This window comes from Rhipicephalus microplus, chromosome 2 (genome assembly GCF_043290135.1).
Source record: "Rhipicephalus microplus isolate Deutch F79 chromosome 2, USDA_Rmic, whole genome shotgun sequence".
Taxonomy (NCBI): Eukaryota; Metazoa; Arthropoda; class Arachnida; order Ixodida; family Ixodidae; genus Rhipicephalus; species Rhipicephalus microplus.
Window position 1 is genome coordinate 7,359,610 of NC_134701.1, and position 7,126 is coordinate 7,366,735.

Consider the following 7,126-nt stretch of genomic DNA (forward strand, 5'->3'; position numbering starts at 1 on the left):
GTTAACCGAAAGGTTGGAGGTTCGAGCCCTCCCGGGAGTGGTGTGTTGCTTTTTTTATTTTGGGCTGATAGCTTTGAAGATATGTAATGATGGTGGTGAGAGTTGAGCAGGACTGTCTCCGTGGCGCAATTGGCTAGCGCGATCGGCTGTTAACCAAAAGGTTGGAGGTACGAGCCCTCCCGGGAGTGGTGTGTTGCTTTTTTTATTTTGGGCTGATAGCTTTGAAGATATGTTCTGATGGTGGTGAGAGTGGAGCGCGACTGTCTCCGTGGCGCAATTGGCTAGCGCGATCGGCTGTTAACCGAAAGGTTGGAGGTACGAGCCCACCCGGTGGTGGTGCGGCGCTTTTTTTTCTTTGGGCTGATAGCTTTGAAGATATGTTCTGATGGTGGTGAGAGTGGAGCACGGCTGTCTCCATGGCACAATTGGCTATTCGATCGGCTGTTAACTGAAAGGTTTGAGGTTCGAGCCCTTCCGGGAGTGGTGCGGCGCTTTTTTTTCTTTGGGCTGATAGCTTTGAACAAATGTTCTGATGGTGGTGAGAGTTGAGCACGTCTGTCTCCGTGGCGCAATTGGCTAGCGCGGTCGGCTGTTAACCGAAAGGTTGGAGGTTCGAGCCCTCCCGGGAATGGTGTGTTGCTTTTTTATTTTTTGCTGATAGCTTTGAAAATATCTTTTGATGTAGGTGAGTGTGGAGCAGGACTGTCTCCGTGACGCAATAGGCTAGCTCGATCGGCTGTTAACCGAAAGGTTGGAGGTACGAGCCCACCCGGTGGAGGTGCGGCGCTTTTTTTTCTTTGGACTGATAGCTTTGAAGATATGTCCTGATGGTGGTGAGAGTGGAGCACGACTGTCTCTGTGGCGCAATTGGCTAGCGCGATCGACTGTTAACCGAGAGGTTGGAGGTTCGAGCCCACCCGGTGGTGGTGCGGCGATTTTTTTCCTTTAGGCTGATAGCTCTGAAAAAATGTTCAGACAGTGGTGAGAGTGGAGCACGGCTGTCTTCATGGCGCAAGTGGCTATGCGATCGGCTGTTAACTGAAAAGTTGGAGGTTCCAGCCCTCTCGGGAGTGGTTTGTTGCTTTTTTTGGGGCTGATAGCTTAGAAGATTTGTTCTGATGGTGGTGAGAGTGGAGCACGACTGTCTCCGTGGCGCAATTTGCTAGCGCGATTGGCTGTTAACCGAAAGGTTGGAGGTACGAGCCCACACGGTGGTGGTCCGGCACTTTTTTTTTCTTTGGACTGATAGCTCTGAAGAAATGTTCTGACGGTGGTGAGAGTGGAGCACGACTGTCTCCGTGGCGCAATTGGCTATGCGAAAGGCTGTTAACCGGAAGGTTGGATGTTCGAGCCCTCCCGGGAGTGGTGTGTTGCTTTTTTTTTGAGGCTGATAGCTTTGAAGATATGTTTTGATGGTGGTGAGAGTGGAGCAGGACTGTCTCCGTGGCGCAATTTGCTAGCGCGATTGGCTGTTAACCGAAAGGTTGGAGGTACGAGCCCACACGGTGGTGGTCCGGCACTTTTTTTTTCTTTGGACTGATAGCTCTGAAGAAATGTTCTGACGGTGGTGAGAGTGGAGCATGGCTGTCTTCATGGCGCAAGTGGCTATGCGATCGGCTGTTAACTGAAAAGTTGGAGGTTCCAGCCCTCTCGGGAGTGGTTTGTTGCTTTTTTTTGGGCTGATAGCTTAGAAGATTTGTTCTGATGGTGGTGAGAGTGGAGCACGACTGTCTCCGTGGCGCAATTTGCTAGCGCGATTGGCTGTTAACCGAAAGGTTGGAGGTACGAGCCCACACGGTGGTGGTCCGGCACTTTTTTTTTCTTTGGACTGATAGCTCTGAAGAAATGTTCTGACGGTGGTGAGAGTGGAGCACGACTGTCTCCGTGGCGCAATTGGCTATGCGAAAGGCTGGTAACCGGAAGGTTGGAGGTTCGAGCCCTCCCGGGAATGGTGTGTTGCTTTTTTTTTGAGGCTGATAGCTTTGAAGATATGTTTTGATGGTGGTGAGAGTGGAGCAGGACTGTCTCCGTGGCGCAATAGGCTAGCGCGATCGGCTGTTAACCGAAAGGTTGGAGGTACGAGCCCACCCGGTGGTGGTGCGGCGCTTTTTTTCTTTGGGCTCATAGCTCTGAAGAAATGTTCTTACGGTGGTGAGAGTGGAGCACGGCTGTCTCCGTGGCGCATTTGGCTAGCGCGATCGGCCGTTAACTAAAAGGTTGGAGGTACGAGCCCTCCCGGGAGTGGTGTGTTGCTTTTTTTCTTTGGGCTGATAGCTTTGAAAATATGTTCTGATGGTGGTGAGTGTGGAGCAGGACTGTCTCCGTGAAGCAATTGGCTAGCGCGATCGGCTGTTAACCGAAAGGTTGGAGGTACGAGCCCACCCGGTGCTGGTGCGGCGCTTTCTTTTCTTTGGACTGATAGCTCTGAAGAAATGTTCTAACGGTGGTGAGAGTGGAGCACGACTGTCTCCGTGGCGCAATTGGCTATGCGAAAGGCTGTTAACCGGAAGGTTGGATGTTCGAGCCCTCCCGGGAGTGGTGTGTTGCTTTTTTTTTGAGGCTGATAGCTTTGAAGATATGTTTTGATGTAGGTGAGTGTGGAGCAGGACTGTCTCCGTGACGCAATTGGCTAGCTCGATCGGCTGTTAACCGAAAGGTTGGAGGTACGAGCCCACCCGGTGGAGGTGCGGCGCTTTTTTTTCTTTGGACTGATAGCTTTGAAGATATGTCCTGATGGTGGTGAGAGTGGAGCACGACTGTCTCTGTGGCGCGATTGGCTAGCGCGATCGACTGTTAACCGAGAGGTTGGAGGTTCGAGCCCACCCGGTGGTGGTGCGGCGATTTTTTTCCTTTAGGCTGATAGCTCTGAAAAAATGTTCAGACAGTGGTGAGAGTGGAGCACGGCTGTCTTCATGGCGCAAGTGGCTATGCGATCGGCTGTTAACTGAAAAGTTGGAGGTTCCAGCCCTCTCGGGAGTGGTTTGTTGCTTTTTTTTGGGGCTGATAGCTTAGAAGATTTGTTCTGATGGTGGTGAGAGTGGAGCACGACTGTCTCCGTGGCGCAATTTGCTAGCGCGATTGGCTGTTAACCGAAAGGTTGGAGGTACGAGCCCACACGGTGGTGGTCCGGCACTTTTTTTTTCTTTGGACTGATAGCTCTGAAGAAATGTTCTGACGGTGGTGAGAGTGGAGCACGACTGTCTCCGTGGCGCAATTGGCTATGCGAAAGGCTGTTAACCGGAAGGTTGGATGTTCGAGCCCTCCCGGGAGTGGTGTGTTGCTTTTTTTTTGAGGCTGATAGCTTTGAAGATATGTTTTGATGGTGGTGAGAGTGGAGCAGGACTGTCTCCGTGGCGCAATTTGCTAGCGCGATTGGCTGTTAACCGAAAGGTTGGAGGTACGAGCGCACACGGTGGTGGTCCGGCACTTTTTTTTCTTTGGACTGATAGCTCTGAAGAAATGTTCTGACGGTGGTGAGAGTGGAGCATGGCTGTCTTCATGGCGCAAGTGGCTATGCGATCGGCTGTTAACTGAAAAGTTGGAGGTTCCAGCCCTCTCGGGAGTGGTTTGTTGCTTTTTTTTGGGCTGATAGCTTAGAAGATTTGTTCTGATGGTGGTGAGAGTGGAGCACGACTGTCTCCGTGGCGCAATTTGCTAGCGCGATTGGCTGTTAACCGAAAGGTTGGAGGTACGAGCCCACACGGTGGTGGTCCGGCACTTTTTTTTTCTTTGGACTGATAGCTCTGAAGAAATGTTCTGACGGTGGTGAGAGTGGAGCACGACTGTCTCCGTGGCGCAATTGGCTATGCGAAAGGCTGGTAACCGGAAGGTTGGAGGTTCGAGCCCTCCCGGGAATGGTGTGTTGCTTTTTTTTTGAGGCTGATAGCTTTGAAGATATGTTTTGATGGTGGTGAGAGTGGAGCAGGACTGTCTCCGTGGCGCAATAGGCTAGCGCGATCGGCTGTTAACCGAAAGGTTGGAGGTACGAGCCCACCCGGTGGTGGTGCGGCGCTTTTTTTCTTTGGGCTCATAGCTCTGAAGAAATGTTCTTACGGTGGTGAGAGTGGAGCACGGCTGTCTCCGTGGCGCATTTGGCTAGCGCGATCGGCCGTTAACTAAAAGGTTGGAGGTACGAGCCCTCCCGGGAGTGGTGTGTTGCTTTTTTTCTTTGGGCTGATAGCTTTGAAAATATGTTCTGATGGTGGTGAGTGTGGAGCAGGACTGTCTCCGTGAAGCAATTGGCTAGCGCGATCGGCTGTTAACCGAAAGGTTGGAGGTACGAGCCCACCCGGTGCTGGTGCGGCGCTTTCTTTTCTTTGGGCTGATAGCTTTGAAGATATGTTCTGATGGTGGTGAGTGTGGAGCACGACTGTCCCCGTGGCGCAATAGGCTAGCGCGATCGGCTGTTAACCGAAAGGTTGGAGGTTTGAGCCCTCCCGGGAGTGGTGTGTTGCTTTTTTTTTCTTTGGGCTTATAGTTTTGAAGATATGTTCTCATGGTGGTGAGAGTGGAGCAGGACTGTCTCCGTGGCGCAATTGGCTAGCGCGATCGGCTGTTAACCGAAATTTGGAGGTACGAGTCCACCCGGTGGTGGTGCGGCGCTTTTTTTTCTTTGGGCTGATAGCTTTGAAGAAATGTTCTGATGGTGGTGAGAGTGGAGCACGTCTGTCTCCGTGGCGCAATGGGCTAGCGCGATCGGCTGTTAACCGAAAGGTTGGAGGTTAGAGCCCTCCCGGGAGTGGTGTGTTGCTTTTTTTATTTTGGGCTGATAGCTTTGAAACTATGTTCTGATGGTGGTGAGTGTGGAGCAGGACTGTCTCCGTGGCGCAATTGGCTAGCGCGATCGGCTGTAAACCGAAAGGTTGGAGGTACGAGCCTACCCGGTGGAGGTGCGGCGCTTTTTTTTCTTTGGGCTGATAGCTTTGAAGATATGTTCTGATGGTGGTGAGAGTGGAGCACGACTGTCTCCGTGGCGCAATCGGCTAACGCGATCGGCTGTTAACCGAAAGGTTGGAGGTACGAGCCCTCCCGGGAGTGGTGTGTTGCTTTTTTTATTTTGGGCTGATAGCTTTGAAGATATGTTCTGCTGGTGGTGAGAGTGGAGCACGACTGTCTCCGTGGCGCAATTGGCTAGCGCGATCGGCTGTTAACCGAAAGGTTGGAGGTACGAGCCCACCCGGTGGTGGTGCGGCGTTTTTTTTCTTTGGGCTGATAGCTTTGAAGATATGTTCTGATGGTGGTGAGAGTGGAGCACGACTGTCTCCATGGCGCAATTGGCTATTCGATCGGCTGTTAACTGAAAGGTTTGAGGTTCGAGCCCTGCCGGGAGTGTTGTGTTGCTTTTTTTATTTTGGGCTGATAGCTATGAAGATATGTAATGATGGTGGTGAGAGTGGAGCACGACTGTCTCTGTGGCGCAATTGGCTAGCGCGATCGGCGGTTAACCGAAAGGTTGGAGGTTCGAGCCCTCCCGGGAGTTGTGTGTTTCTTTTTTTATTTTGGGCTGATAGCTTTGAAAATATGTTCTGATGGTGGTGAGTGTGGAGCAGGACTGTCTCCGTGGCGCAATTGGCTAGCGCGATCGGCTGTTAACCGAAAGGTTGGAGGTACGAGCCTACCCGGTGGAGGTGCGGCGCTTTTTTTTCTTTGGGCTGATAGCTTTGAAGATATGTTCTGATGGTGGTGAGAGTGGAGCACGACTGTCTCCGTGGCGCAATTGGCTAGCGCGATCGGCTGTTAACCGAGAGGTTGGAAGTTGGAGCCCACCCGGTGGTGGTGCGGCGATTTTTTTTCCTTTTGGCGGATAGCTCTGAAGAAATGTTCTGACGGTGGTGAGAGTGGAGCACGACTGTCTCCATGGCGCAATTGGCTATGCGATCGGCTGTCAACTGAAAGGTTGGAGGTTCGAGTCCCGCGGGAGTGGTGTATTGCTTTTTTTTCTTTGGGCTGATAGCTTTGAAGATGTGTTCTGATGGTGGTAAGAGTGGAGCACGACTGTCTCCGTGGCGCAATCGGCTAGCGCTATCGGCTGTTAACCGAAAGGTTGGAGGTTCGGGCCCACCTGGTGGTGGTGCGGCGCTTTTTTTTCTTTGGGCTGATAGCTTTGAAGATATGTTCTGATGGTGGTGAGAGTGGAGCACGACTGTCTCCGTGGCGCAATTGGCTAGCGCGATCGGCTGTTAACCGAAAGGTTGAAGGTACGAGCCCACCCGGTGGTGGTGCGGCGCTTTTTTTTCTTTGGGCTGATAGCTTTGAAGATATGTTCTGATGGTGGTGAGAGTGGAGCAGGACTGTCTCCGTGGCGCAATTTGCTAGCGCGATCGGCTGTTAACCGAAAAGTTGGAGGTACGAGCCCACACGGTGGTGGTCCGGCACTTTTTTTTTCTTTGGACTGATAGCTCTGAAGAAATGTTCTGACGGTGGTGAGAGTGAAGCACGACTGTCTCCGTGGCGCAATTGGCTATGCGAAATGCTGTTAACCGGAAGGTTGGAGGTACGAGCCCACCCGGTGGTGGTGCGGCGCTTTTTTTTCTTTGGGCTGATAGCTTTGAAGATATGTTCTGATGGTGGTGAGAGTGGAACACGACTGTCTCCATGGCGCAATTGGCTATTCGATCGGCTGTTAACTGAAAGGTTTGAGGTTCGAGCCCTGCCGGGGGTGTTTTGTTGCTTTTTTTATTTTGGGCTGATAGCTATGAAGATATGTAATGATGGTGGTGAGAGTGGAGCACGACTGTCCCCGTGGCGCAATAGGCTAGCGCGATCGGCTGTTAACCGAAAGGTTGGAGGTTCGAGCCCTCCCGGGAGTGGTGTGTTGCTTTTTTTTCTTTGGGCTGATAGTTTTGAAGATATGTTCTCATGGGGGTGAGATTGGAGCACGACTGTCTCCGTGGCGCTATTGGCTAGCGCGATCGACTGTTAACCGAAAGGTTGGAGGTTGGAGCCCACCCGGTGGTGGTGCGGCGCTTTTTTTCTTTGGGCTGAAAGGTTTGAAGATGTGTTCTGATGGTGGTAAGAGTGGAGCACGACTGTCTCCGTGGCGCAATTGGCTAGCGCGATCGCCTGTTAACCGAAAGGTTGGAGGTTTGAGCCCTCCCGGGAGTGGTGTGTTGCTTTTTTTATTTTG

The 7,126-nt window shown here is 52.1% G+C and overlaps 1 non-coding gene across 1 annotated transcript; it reads left to right on the forward strand.

The window, feature by feature from the left end:
* Positions 1-557: 557 nt before the first annotated feature.
* Positions 558-631, forward strand: TRNAN-GUU (transfer RNA asparagine (anticodon GUU)). Its single transcript has one exon. It is a non-coding gene; the product is annotated as a tRNA-Asn (tRNA).
* Positions 632-7,126: the final 6,495 nt, after the last annotated feature.